Genomic DNA, 13132 nt, shown 5'->3' with positions numbered 1-13132 from the left:
AATCACATTTGAAAAATATGATTTTTAGTTGTTCAACCTATATAGTTTATTTTCGGTAATATATTTTTATGTGTTTCTCTGACGACAGGGTGGATAATTGCTGCATGGTAATACTTTAAATTCCAGCCACACTCTGCAAGACATTTGCACAAAACCAGCCACTAGTTCAGTGCCTCATTAGCTGGGTGTTCCAGATGGATCTATTTAAACCACCTATTCCATCCATTTCTCTCTCTCTCCTTTCCTCTCTTGTTCTATTATTCCTACTCTCTGCCTTTCATTGTTTCATTTTTATGATTTAAAAGTTTAATTTAGAAATGTGACACAGAGGAATGTAACGCGTTGTTATTTTAAGACAGAGGGTGGGTGGAGAATTGGATCCCATTTTCCTCTTGCTCCTTCCAGCTCTGTGTGTCCACATGTTGTTGACCGGTGGAGGGAAATCACCTGTTTGACTGGGACCTGTGTCAGCCGGCCCCTGTGTATAGTCTATGAGCGTCAGCAGGCTGTGATCTTAATGCTGCAGTAATATTCATCTATCTGATACCCTGATCAATGAATACCCCTCAGATAACATTCCCAAAATGATTTTCCCAGAATATCTTCTCGAGGCTGTTTGTGGGAACCTGTCATGTGCATTTTCTCTGCTCAGATTGCTACATAATAACGGCAAGTTTGGTGAGATGTATGATGGAACGGTGCTTTGGGAGGATGTGGTGGGACGGTGTGGGTTTGAGGTGTGGCGAGGGGGTGCGGGGTTTGGGGGTGTGTTGGGACTGTGAGGGGTTTGGGGTGTGTGTGGTGGGATGGTGCAGGGTTTGGGGGTATGGTGCAGTGTTTGTGGGGGGTGTGTTGGGACGGTGTGGGGTTTAGGGAGACAGTGCGGGGTTTAGGGATGTGGGTTCAGGATATCTGTTAGCTACGTCCATCTCTCTCCCACTTCCAATCTTTTTAAATGAACATTTTAGTAGACAAACGTCAAAAGTAAAATGTGATATATTAATTTACTAGAGGAAAATGAGGTAAAGGATGAAACCAATTGCCATTGGGATCCTTGCAACTCTGCGGGGGGAGATAGCGGAGGGGAAAAGTTTGCAGAGGGTTGAAGATCGTGGGCTGTGGAGATCGCAGGGTGGGGAGATTGTGGGGGGAGATCGCGGGGGGAAAATAGCAGGGGGGAAATTGCGGGGGGAATCGCAGGGGGATGATCGTGGGGAGGAGATCACGGGGGTGTTCAGGGGGGCAGGCTGCGAGGGGGGAGATCGTGGGGGGGTGGAGATCGCGGAAGGGGCGGACATCACTGGGGAGGGAAGGGAAATTGCAGGGGGGGCGCGGCGGGGTGGAGATCGTGGGTGGGGAGGGGTGGAGATTGCAGGGGGGATGGAGATTGTGGGGAGAGGAGATTGGGTGGGGGATATCACGCAGGGCGAGATCGCAGGGGGGGAATCGGGGGGTGGGGGGGGAGATCGGGGGGCGGGGGGAGATCACGGGGCGCTGGCAGCCTGGGTGATTGGGGTCTGTTCCGAATAGTGAGTTCTGTGTAGAGCCTGTGGCTGTTGTCAGCTTGTTAGAATGCAGTACTGCAGTAATATCTCTCTCTGTCTGATCTCCTGGGTAAGGTATCGATCTCAGACAACAATCACTGTATAACTCTAAACTGAAAATCTAAGTTACAGTGAGTTGCAAATTCTATAGACACATAAAATGTTTATTTCCCATGAAATAAACTCCATCCCATCCCATGGTACAACTGACTAATGAAAAGAAACAGTCACCCTTGTGGGGGGGAGAGGTGGGTGGGAGGGGCTGGAAATGAGGGTGAATGCGAGGCCGTACAACATGCAAGTCCACCACTTGGTCATGTGATAAAGCTTCTTCTCTTTCCAGTATTTCTATTCAGCATGTTGTTCACTGACCATCCATAGAATCCCTGCAGTGCAGAAAGGGGCCATTCAGCCCATCGAATCTGCACTAACTCTTTGAAAGAGCATCCCACCCAGACCCTTCCCTCTGCACCATCCCCCTAACCCCACACACTTACCATGGTCAATCCACCTAACCTGCACATTTTTTTGGTTCTTGCTGCTTTTCCAGTCATATGACCAATTCAGCAATCTTGTTCTGCCACGTAATGTCAGTTCCTTTCTCTGCCGGATTGCTAATTCTGCTGTCAATTTCAATATTTTTTTACCTCAAGTTAATTTCTCCTTGCCAACTTCCTTTAAATGTATCACTTGTTTGAGGTATTGGCTGTTCAAGACTGTGCAGTAATCTTTTCCCCCATGCAAGTTGTTCGTATACTGTTGGCCTTCCCTTGCAGATGGATTTTATGACAAATGTTTCAACGCAGAGACAGTGTTCCAAGCTGTTTTTCTTACTGTTAAAGCTGCAGCATCGCTTTCTACTGCCAGACATTCTTTTATAAATCTTTTGAACTGTTTTTAGCTGCAGCAATTCTTTGTCTTTTTATTCAAGTCCCTCATTTTATTAATGGCTGAGAATTTCTCTGCTTAAGATCACCAGTGTAGAGATTATTGCCAAGGAACCCCACATGTTTTCTCCCAACCCTGCACATCCAGAGCCCATCACACAGCTTCAGCCTCCCTGATCTTCCCATGTTTTGGGAAACCTTGCTGCAGCTCACATCATCCATTCCCTTTACTTAAATTACTGTTTTCTGTCCTTTTTTTAAGAAGAAGTTCCTTATTTTTAAACTTAAATTATACCCCCTTGAAATAATTATTAATAAGGGCTAGTCAGCATGGTTTTTTTCAGAGGGAGGTCATGCCTAACAAACTTGTTAGAATTTTTCAAAAATATGATCGAGTGTGTGGATGAAGAAAGTTCAGTTAATATAGATTTTTGCAAAGCTTTTGACAAGATCCCACAAGGGAAATGGATGGAGAAATTTAAAGCACATGGAATTCAGGGAAACTTGGCGAGACGGATCAGAAATTGGCTAAGTAACAGGACAGAAAGGGGAGTTGTTAGAGGGCTGTTTGAGTGACTGGAGGCCGGTGTCCAGTGGCATCACCACAGGATCAGCACTGGGGCCCTTATTGTTTGTTACGTACATAAATGATGTAAATGAAAATGTGGGGGGAATGACAAGCAGGTTTCTGGTTACACGTAACCTCATGGTCCTGATTTCTGTCCAGACAGGAGGGAGGAGGCTGGGAAAATCCGAGCAAGGCTCTGCCTTCAGCCTGGCCAAGGGGAGTATTCAAGCAGCAGACTGTGAAGGGAGCTCTTTACCCTGACTCTCTGCCCCTCTTCCATGGTCACACGTTCAAATTTGGGTGTTCCTGGAGGTGAAGCACGCTCTGTCTACTTTGAGGCCTTCCACAGCCATTGCCAGAATCGGAAGTTTGTCAGGTACTTGGGAAATGACATTTTAGCTTTAAGGATCTTTACATTTTTAGTTTTGTATCAAAGTGGGGTAGAAGTGCCCCTTTTACATGGGGCATTCCATTGGTTAAAAGCTCAACAAAATGGGTATAAATGGGGCAATTATTGATACTGGGGTTGGGTTGTAAATGGGGGAGTGAAACATTTGGGATGTATGTTTGTTAATGTGCTTCTCTGCATCAACTGAGTCACAGAATCATTGGAAGTTTAGGGCACAAAAAGAGGCCACTTAGCCCATCATGTCTGCACCGACTGAAAAGCTATTCCCACTTTCTGACATTTAGTCTGTAGCAAGCACTTGAAGTCCGCATCCAGACACCTATTAAATGAGTTGAGGGTTCCTATCCCTACTACCCTTTCAGGCAGTGAATCCAGACCCAGCCTCTGGGTGAAAATGTTATTCCTCATTTCCCCTGTAACATTTCTACCTCAAATCTTTTTAAATCTATGCCCCTAGTCACTGACCTCTCTGGAAAGTCAACAGGGCCTTCCCATCCTCTCTATCCAAGTCCCTCACAATTTTGTACATCCCAATCAAATCTCCCCTCAGCCTCCTCTCTTCCAAGGAGAACAACTTCAGCCTATGAAATCTGTCCTCATAGCTACAATTTTCCAATCCTGGCAAAATCCATGTCAATCTCCTCTAAATCCTCTCTAATGCAGTAACATCCTTTATGTAATGAGGTGACCAGAACTGCTCTCAGTACTGTAGCCTAACTTCTGTTTTATACCATCCTAGCATTACCTCTCCGCGTTCGTATTCGATGCCTGGACTAACAAAGGAAAGGATTCCATCTGGCTTCTCAACCACCTTATCAACCTGCCCTGCTACCTTCAGGGAACTGTGTACAACCACTCCAAGGTTGCTCACTTCTTCTCCATCTCTCAGTATTGTCCCATCTACTGGCCTTGTTTCACCTCCCTAAGTGCATCACTTCATACTTCTCTGGGTTGAATTCCATTTGCAAAGTGCTCATTTAAAAACTACTGATTACTGTGGGGGGGGCAGATTTATGGGACTCCGAGTTCTCCTTCAGCCAATGTCAGCCTTCCAATCGCGGAAGGCTAGGCCACAGCCTCACTGTTGATTCTGCCTGGGAGCTAGGCCTGCAAGGGAGGGAGAAAGAGGGAGGGTGAGAGATTGCTGCAAGAGGAGATTGCTGAGGGGCTGATTCCATACATTGAGGAGCGGAGGCAGCAACCAGCAAGATTCACATCTGCGAAAAGAGAAACAAGACAGTTCAAATTGATAGCTGGTTGCTTTGTGCACTTTGTTGCTCAGATGAACAGAGACCCAACTGCCCCACTGTGTGGCAGGACTGCGCTGGCATTTCTAAAGGGATCAGAGACACTTCCCAGGCTGGAGTTGCAGCCTGAACCCAGGTGAAGAGCCTCCGTTATAGGAGCTGTTCTGCACTCCTGCCATTGACCACAAGGTGGTGGTGAAGGCCACAAGCAGGTTTGAATCCGATTTCCCTTTGGAATTCTGTGGATTTTGGCTAAATCTCCGTGGCTCCTGCCCACCGCCAAGGCTGCCCCCGCACGGCTGGTATAATTCCGTCCTTTGTAGTGAGAGCAAACATTGAAAGGGAGCAGTGAGGAAACAGCCAGACCGTACTGAGTGCACAATGTGAGTGGGAGAGGGAATGATATTCCACCAGGGGCCTGAGTAGATGCACAGTGATAACATTAACAGCTATTAGCCCAAATCTTCCAGGTAGCATTAAACTCTCATTTCACATCCTGATTATCCAGAAAAATACCCACTGACCCTCCTCTGACCTTGTAGAAGAATGTGACCTTGTAGGAGAAGTCAGCGTGAGGACCTTCTGGACATATTACATCTGGACCATTTGCATCACGATAATCCAGAACAAAATTCTGCAGATAATAAAATGGATTGTGCCAAACTCTTTACCTTCATCCCCAACTAATTACCTACAGGCTGTGGGTGGCACCGTGGTTAGTGATGCTGCCTCACTGTACTAGGGACCCGGGTTTGATTTCCAGCTTGGGTCACTGTCTGTGCGGAGTCTGCACATTCTTCCGTGTCTGCATGGGTTTCCTCCAGGTACTCTGGTTTCCTCCCACAGTCCAAAAGACGTGCTGGTTAGGTAAATTGGCAATGCTAAATTTTCACTCAGTGTACCCGAACTGAGTCGCCGGAGTGTGCGACTAGAGGAATTTCACAATAACTTAATTGCCGTGTTAACGTAATCCTACTTAAGACTAATAAATAAATAAACTTTCTCCTCATTGATGTGACGGGTATCTGACACAGTTCAGCAACATTGGGTTTGCTTGCTGTCTGCTGCACAACCTCACCCTTCAGGACTTCAACAGTTAAACATATTCAATTGGACACCCAGTCTAGATTTACATTTAAAATAACTTCCTTCCCACCCCCACATCCCACCATTTGGACTCTGAATCCTATATCACAGCCAGTATTATTCTTAGTAAGGTTTATTTAAAACTTAATCAGCAAGCAAGTGAATGTTAGATCTTCAACCATATCCCCTCATTTATCCCTGGTTTTGTATTTATGTTTGAGTCAGTAAGTTGTCAACCCTGGTATGTGACTTTGACTACATTCTAAATTTCATCATTGCTGAACTTTACAGTTGGAAAAGGTCGCTACTTCTAATTAATAACACATACAGTCACACACACTCGGTCATACACACACACACACACGCAGTCACACACACAGACACACACAGGCACAAAGACTCATAGGTAGACACACAGACACTGACACACACATGCCGGCACATACAGGCACATAGACGTGCAGGCAGAAACACACACCTAAATCTAATTTTTAAAATACAGCCTCCATAACTTGAACTAAATAATGGCTTCGCTGCAGATGTTACTAATCAGCTACAAAAATAACAGAAAATTATAAAAATACTGAACTGAAGGATTGACATGCAGCAGCCCTCCTTCTCTACACTGTTCATCGCACCTCCCTCCCCAACCCCTCCATCCTCCCACCCAAATATTTGCTACTGCGGGGAAGAGAGTGCGAAGGGGAAATGGCACAGAAAAGGAGTTGAGGCCTGTATAGATCAGCCATGATTGTATTGAAGGACGGGGCAGGCTTGAAGGGCCTGGTGGCCATTCCAGCTTCTACTTCTTATGTTCTTGTGTGATGTGCCACCGCATCCCCTTCCCCTCATGTCACTCGCTGCCACACCCACATACTTCCATCAGTATACACTCATTGTTAAGTCACTGATGTCCATGTTGGCTCAGCAACGGTTTTTTAACCAATGATCTCCTGAATGGTGAATTGGACACCAGGTCAAGATCTCCCGGGCGTCCATACTTGCCAGCAAGATATGAAGGTGGTGGACATTGATGCTGATATTGATGAAAGACTTCCCATTGCCATTTGCCAGAGATTTAATGTGAAATGCATTCAGTGCAGATAATTACGCTCCTGTCAGCTCTCACTTATCTGTCATGGACACAACATTGAGTAGAATTTAGAACTGAAGAAACCACAACTGTGTGTTCAGCTGCCTCAGCCCTGAGCTCTGGAATACCCTCCCTGGGGTCTTCCTATCTCTTCAACTCCGTCTCTCCTCCTCATTTAAGATGCCCGTTACCTTTTTCATTAAGCAATTGGTCACTTTCAAGTATTTATGTATGTAGATTCTCAGTGTGGAATTGTGTTTGACGTAGATTGAAGGTAATTGTCAGAAGATTCAGTGGCGACATAAAGATAAATGTTTTTTACACAGCGAGTTGTGATCTGAAAAATGACAGGTCCAGATTCAGCAATGACTTTCAAAAGGGACTGAGATAAAATACCTGAAAGGGAAACTTCATTCTGAGTTGTAACATTCTACAATTTAACAGTAATACAATATGAAAAAAAGGAAAGGGGGAGGCCATTTGTCTCCTGCAGCATGCTCTGCCATTCAATAAGACCATGTCTGATCTGATCACTATTAAGACTCCACTTTCCTCCCCACCATTGCCCCTCCCCACTTCACCCCATAGCCATTAACCCTAACCCTAACACCCCCCACCTCAGAATCTATGGGTGGGATTTTATGGTCTCTCTCATCACAAAACCGTAAAGTCCCACTCGAGGTCAAAGGACCTTCCCATTGTCAGCTCCTTGCCCGCTCAAATTCCCATGGCGAGTGGGGAGGTAGAATTCTGGTCTATGTGTCAAAAGGATCATCTTTCAAGAGTTAAAATTGAGAGACTGGAAGATGACCGCAAAGCTGATGAGAGTTGGAATTGTGATGGGTTTTATGCTGTTGAAAAAGGGAGGGGATGGAGAAAAATAGGAGGTCAGGGATAGGTCAGAGGTCAGGTGAGTTTACATGACAAAGATGTCATGGACACAAGACAAAGTGAGTGTGATGATAGTATTAAAGACTGAAGCAGGTGTTAATAGTGGCAGAAATTCCACTCATGTTTCAGAAAACACTTTCATTCTGCTGTTTTGCTTTCAGACATGGCTGACCTTTATGAAAGAGCATGCAGACTTTGGTAATTCATCTTCCATGTGGGTAACAGCCAGTGCAGGCAAGCCTCATAAACAATGTAGGCCGATTAGTCTCATAGGTGCACTCAGAAATTGTACAGCTTTTAACACTGTATCCAAGACACGTGGAACCAGATGAGAGGGTGGCACAGTGATTAGCACTGCTGCCTCACAGAGCCAGGAACCTGGGTTCAATTCCCATCTTGGGTGACTTTCTGTATGAAAATTGCAAATTCTTCCCTTGTTGGTGTGGGTTTCCTCCGGGTACTCCAGTTTACTCCCATACCCCAAAGACGTGCAGGTCAGGTGGATTAGCAATGGTAATTTGCGCAAGGCTATGGGGATAGGATGGGTGTGTGGATATGGGTAAGATGCTCTGTCGGAGAGTCAGTGCAAACTTAATGGCTGAATGGCCTCTTTCTGCATGGTACAGATTCTATTCTGTGGTTCTATGGAGACTGGGGGGACCAATGCAAAAACAAAGGTAGAAAAAGTTGTCTACTTTCATGAGAAGCCAGACAAGCTCAGATTCGAAATGACCAAGAACACACACTAAGCACAATAAGAGTAAAATCCCTGAAATGCTTAACCAAGCTACATGGTCAGCTGATGGGGATAAGCAGAATGTTGATAGACAAAGTGAAAACACATTTATCATGGTGAACATCGAAGAACACAAAGGCACAGTGGCTCTGACAGAGTCTTTGCCACCATTTAAATTGTATACCCAGAAATACTGTGACAATACAAATGATCTGTAACAGTACCAGTGTAGGTGCAAACACTCTTCCATTTTGCACATCTAAATGTACGCATCCACGGATGTAATACCAATGAAGCTTCACGCTGCCACTGCCAAACACACTGAGCACAATGGCTCAGAGATTCCAGCCCTGAGATCCATTACACTCCAAAAACTCACCCGGGTCACCCCAGAAATCTATGGCCTTAATCTAATAATCCCACTCACTGAGAGAATCATCGTGGGTGGGATGGATAATTTGATGGACAAGCTAAAGGTCCTTTGAGTTGGTTGGGAATTTCTGGTGTGGGGGCAGGTGAGGCCGAGAACATTGCCCAGTGGATCCAGTGGGCAGAGACCTCCTGGTTTGCAGGGACATCTCCATATCGTCAAGACAGTGGTGAGGTTCACAGCCCTCAGGGGCACCATTGGAAAGCCTTACACTGGGAGAAGATCACCTAACTCTACATCAGCGGCTGACAGGCTATGCTGTACAGTTAGAACCAAATATATACCCAATCTGAACTTGCAAACTCCACCTCCTGTTCTGCAGAAGCAAGGTGGAGTTAGTATTTGGAAAACAAATGTGGACAACTCTCCGCAGTCACCACTTGTTGATCCTCCCAGGAGTATGAGATATATTAATCAAAAAACAGTGAAAGGTGAAAGATCCCATAGCCAAGATGAGGTTAAAGAATTACCCAGCCTGAATATCAGACAGAAAGTTCATGAACAACATTCAACTGGCATCTGGAATCCAGCAGTACCACCAGAATCTGCCCAGAACCAAGATCACATCAAGTACAAACGCCCAGTTGCATTGGGTTGTGATGATGTCAAATCAAACTTTGATTTCAGTAAGATCAGGGAAGATAGTAAAAGAGGGGGAGGTGTGGCATTGTTAGTCAGGGACAGTATTACAGTGGCAGAAAGGACGTTTGATGAAGACTTGTCTACTGAGGTAGTATGGGCTGAGGTTAGAAACGGGAAAGGAGAGATCACCCTGTTGACACCCTCTATAGGCCTCTGAAAAGTTCCAGAGATGTAGAGGAAAGGATTGCAAAGATGATTCTGGATAGGAGCGAAAGTAACAGGGTAGTTGTTATGGGGGATTTTAACTTTACAGATATTGACTGAAAAAGCTATAGTTCGAGTACTTTAGATGGGTCAGTTTTTGTCTAATGTTTGCAGTAGGGTTTCCTGACACAGTATGTAGATAGGCCAACAAGAGGCAAGGGCACATTGGATTTGGTACTGGGTAATGAACTAGGCCAGTTGTTACTATTGGAGGTAGGTGAACACTTTGGTGATAGTGACCACAATTTGGTTACGTTTACATTAGCCATGGGAAGGGATAGGTCTATACCGCAAGACAAGAGTTATAGCTGGGGGAAAGGAAATTATGATGCGATTAGGAAAGATTTAAGATACATAGGATGTGGAAGGAAACTGCAGGGGATGGGCACAATTGAAATGTGGAGCTTGTTCAAGAAACAGCTACTGCGTGTCCTTGGTAAGTATGTATCTGTCAGGCAAGGAAGAGGTGGTCGAGCGAGGGAACCGTGGTTTACTAAAGAAGTTGAATCATTCGTGAAGAGGAAGAAGGAGGCTTATATCAAGATGAGACGTGAAGGCTCAGTTAGGGTACTTGAGAGTTACAAGTTAGCCAGGAAAGACCTAAAGAGAGAGCTAAGAAGAGCCAGGAGGGGACAAGAGAAGTCTTTGGCAGATAGGATCCAAGGAAAATCCTAAAGCTTTCTATAGGTATGTCAGGAATAAAGGAATGACTAGAGTAAGATTAGGACCAGTCAAGGACAGTAGTGGGAAGTTGTGTGTGGAGTCGGAAGAGTTAGGAGAGGCGCTAAATGAATACTTTTCGTCAGTATTCACACAGGAAAAAGACAATGTTGTCGAGGAGAATACTGAGATACAGTCTATTAGACTAGACAGGATTGAGGTTCATAAGGAGGAGGTGTTAGCAATTCTGGAAAGTGTGAAAATAGATAATTCTCTTGGGCCAGATGGTATTTATCCTAGGATTCTCTGGGAGGATATGGAGGAGATTGCAGAGCCTTTGGCTTTGATCTTTAGGTCGTCATGGGGTGTGTTAGTCTGCAACACTCATTCAAGGACAGACCAAAGTGCGTCCTTCACCAAGTTGATGACCCTCCAACACCAGCTAATATTTGTCTCGGTGTGCGTCCCCGGAAATAGCTTGTAGAGCACGAGTCCTGCATCACCAAGCTGTTTGGGACAAACCTCGACAAATACCACTGCATCTCACTCCAGACCTTCTTTGCAAAGGCACATTCCACAAGGAGGTGTGCGACCATCTCATCAGTCCCGCAGCAGCTTTGAGGGCAGCGTGTGGTGGTGTTGAGACCTTGGGCGTACATGAAGGATCTGATGGGAAGTGCCCTCCTCACCACCAGCCAAGCCAAGTCTTGGTGCTCGTTAGAAAGTTCTGGTGATGAGGCGTCCTGCCAGATGACACTGACAGTCTGCTCAGGGAACCATCCGACAGGATCCACCATCTCCTTTTCCGTCAGGGCCTCGAGGACATTACGTGCTAACCACTGCTTAATCGCCATGTGGTCAAAGATGTGTTTCTGGAAAAATTTCTCCATGAAGGACAGGTGCTGTGTATGGTCCAACGACTTGGAACGTTCAGCAGCAGTGTGGCCAGACCCATCCTCCACGACACCTGGGACAGGTAGAACCTCAAATAGCAGTGGCACTTGGGGTTAGTGTACCGAGGATCTACACACAGTTTGATGAGCCGCACACAAAGATGGCTTTCAGGATGAATGATGTGGAGATGCCGGCGTTGGACTGGGGTAAACACAGTAAACCTGGTGTTGTCAGGCTTCTTTCAGGATGAAGGCAGTGTTAGGAACATTTTTCCCTCCATTCTCCAGAGATTTATGCATTTTTTTCCTCTGGACACGATCCATCTGAGATCTTCAGATAAATTTGAAGATAGCCTGGGTGACTGCTGCTGCCTGGGATTTGGGCATAGGCCATTGCACTACGTACAATAAAACAGAAAGTAACTCACACCAGATGACGAGGTTTTTGCTGGTGATAGAGAGAGAGCATTGCCCCACATGCCCAGTTTTTGCCTTACTTTGGCGATGCGCTCGTCCCAGTTTTTGATGCATTCCCCCACCGCTCCAAACCGTATCCCCAGCACCTTAAGGCAGTCTGCCCTGACAGTAAAAGGGACAAAGGGTCGGTCAGCCCAGCTCCCGAAGAACAGAGCTCTGCTCTTGCCCCGGTTGACTTTGGCTCTCGAGGCCAGCTCAAACTGCTCACAGACATGGAGGAGTCTGCAACTGACACTCCACGTCATCCATGTACAGGGAGGCTCTGACCAGCGTGCCTCCGCTGTCTGGGATGGCAAACCCTTCAATACTTGGGTCCTTTCTGATGGACTTGGCAAAGGATTCAATGCAACACACAAAAAGAATGGAGGAGAGGTGACAGCCCTGCCTGACTCCAGAGCTGGTGAAAGCTACCTGATTCTCATCCATTCATTGAGCCTGTCTGCCCTATTGATGTCTGTGTAGTGCAGTTGGATCCAATTTCAGATTCCCTCCCCAAAACCCATTTTGGAGAGCACATCCGTCATGTAGGTGTGCAATTTGTCAAACACCTCATTCACTTTTTTTTTGTTTTTATTCCAATTCAGTCCATTTGAGACATTCCCAACCCAAGCTGACAAGACAGGGCTCTCACCTCATGTCTTGGGCTTGATCTACATGATCCAAGCTGATTGGAGTAGGCATAGCTCCTCCTCCAAGGCTTGATCTCATTTGCATCCTAGCCAAAAGACCGAGATGCTGCTTTTAAAAATTGCTTCAAATGAAGCTAAAATGTAACCTAATGACTTCAACCAAACACAGCATGTCCATACTACACTTGCTGAGAAGCACTGTGTAGGCCAATCAGCATTGCCACTCAGTTGCCCTTACTAGATGCTTGCCTTCACTCAAACATGGAGGGTGTCTTCCGAAGGTGCACTTTCTGGAAGCAGTGACTGCACCTATTCAAATTTTCCTGCAACAGCCAATCAGCATCGCTGCTCTGCTATCCTTGCTGGATGACTTGCTCCTGTAAAGTAAAATCCACATACGTAACAGGTACCAGCCATTGTTTCAACAAAAATAGGTCTAGTTTCTTACAGGGTTCACACTGAAGATGAACCAGGTTGGCAGTACTGTGCTGACCAACTGTCATCTCAAAATGATTTACCTGAATCATCTCCACACTTTCCAACTTACGTCATCCCTAATGTTGTGAATACTACTTCAGAAGACTTGAACCCGAGCTGCCTGATGATTGTGTCTCTGCTACCAGGAGTAGACGTTTTTCTAATCGACTTCCTTATTGATTGTATATAATGATTAATGATGCATAGTATTGTGGCTAGAGTATTATTGATCCGATGTATAACATCGTAGTAATTTGTT

At 45.7% G+C, this 13132-nt stretch overlaps 1 protein-coding gene across 1 annotated transcript in view; it reads left to right on the top strand.

The window, feature by feature from the left end:
- The first annotated feature begins 3306 nt into the window (after nt 1-3306).
- LOC145356848 (potassium voltage-gated channel subfamily A member 2-like) overlaps nt 3307-13132 on the top strand; it is a 53498-nt gene continuing 43672 nt past the window's right edge. The window contains exon 1 of the mRNA XM_080209781.1: nt 3307-3375. The gene's annotated coding sequence lies outside the window, so the exon portion shown is untranslated. The remainder of the gene's footprint in view (nt 3376-13132) is intronic.

The sequence above is a fragment of the Carcharhinus amblyrhynchos genome, chromosome 22, assembly GCF_965287045.1.
Source record: "Carcharhinus amblyrhynchos chromosome 22, sCarAmb.v2.hapA, whole genome shotgun sequence".
In the NCBI taxonomy this organism is placed as follows: Eukaryota; Metazoa; Chordata; class Chondrichthyes; order Carcharhiniformes; family Carcharhinidae; genus Carcharhinus; species Carcharhinus amblyrhynchos.
This window is presented reverse-complemented; position numbering and strand designations above follow the sequence as displayed.